A 1,189-nucleotide genomic window follows, 5' to 3' on the forward strand; every position below is an offset into this window, starting at 1 on the left:
ATGTGACTAATTTTCAACTGCATCCTAGCATAATCAATCAACTTGAAAGAAAACCTTTCACCGGAAAGGTAAATGGAGATGCAAATAAGCATTTGCAAAGATTCCTGACCACGAGTACTACTTTGAAAATTAATGGGCATACTGATGAAGCAAAGAAGTTAAGAATGTTCCCTTTCACTTTAGCTGAAGAGGCGGAAAAGTGGTTCTACTCTCTTCCAGTTGGCAGTATTACATCATGGGAAGAGATGGAAACAACTTTCTTAAATGATCATTTTCCAGCATCAGTAATTTTGAGAAAAAGGTATGAAATCTTAAACTTCAAATAGAAGGATGGTGAGTCTTTGGGAGATGCCTACAAAAGATTCAAAGGGGTCTTAGAAGCTTGCCCAACTCATAATATGGATAAGACTGAATAGATGCAAATGTTTGTTAACAGACTGAAAATAAAGACAAAACAGTTGATTGATACAGCAACCAGTGGCTCAACAAATTTTTCAACAGCCACCGGTATTAAAAAGATTATTGAAGCGATAGCTACCAACGAGCATCTGGAATTGTATGATAGGTGTAATAGTAAACCTGATGGAGTGATTGATCTGAAGCTTGAAACTAATAAATTCTGGTTGGAAGATACATTAGTTGTTGAAGTAGAAAAGAAATTAAAAGCTATGAACATAGGTACCCAACAGGTAGCTCAAGTTCAACTTGCTCAGACCATCACTTGTGAAATCTATAACGGACCGCACCACATTATGTATTGCTTTGCCACCCCTCAACAAATTGAAAAGATAAAAAATTTCAACCAGAATAACCCCTACTCCAACATTTACAATCCAGGTTGGAAGAATCATCCAAAGTTCTCCTGGAAAGATCAGAGAGGGAATGTTCCACAACAGATTCAAGGTCAATATTAAACTCAATATCAACAACAACAACAACAGGCTCCAAAGAAAGCAGACTGAGAGATTACCATTGAAAACATGGTCGCTCAACATAGGCAATTTGAAGAAGAGACTAGAAACGATCATAAAAGAGAGAACTTTCAAAAAGGTACTAATTGGTTCTGGAGCTAGTGTGAGTCTGATGCCATTATCAATCTATCACAAGTTGGGTATTAAAAATGTTAGTGATACAAAGACAAATATGAAGTTTGCGGATCACTCGAAAAAGGATGCATATGGTATAACAG

The sequence above is a fragment of the Lathyrus oleraceus genome, chromosome 5 (assembly GCF_024323335.1).
Source record: "Lathyrus oleraceus cultivar Zhongwan6 chromosome 5, CAAS_Psat_ZW6_1.0, whole genome shotgun sequence".
Lineage (NCBI taxonomy): Eukaryota > Viridiplantae > Streptophyta > Magnoliopsida > Fabales > Fabaceae > Lathyrus > Lathyrus oleraceus.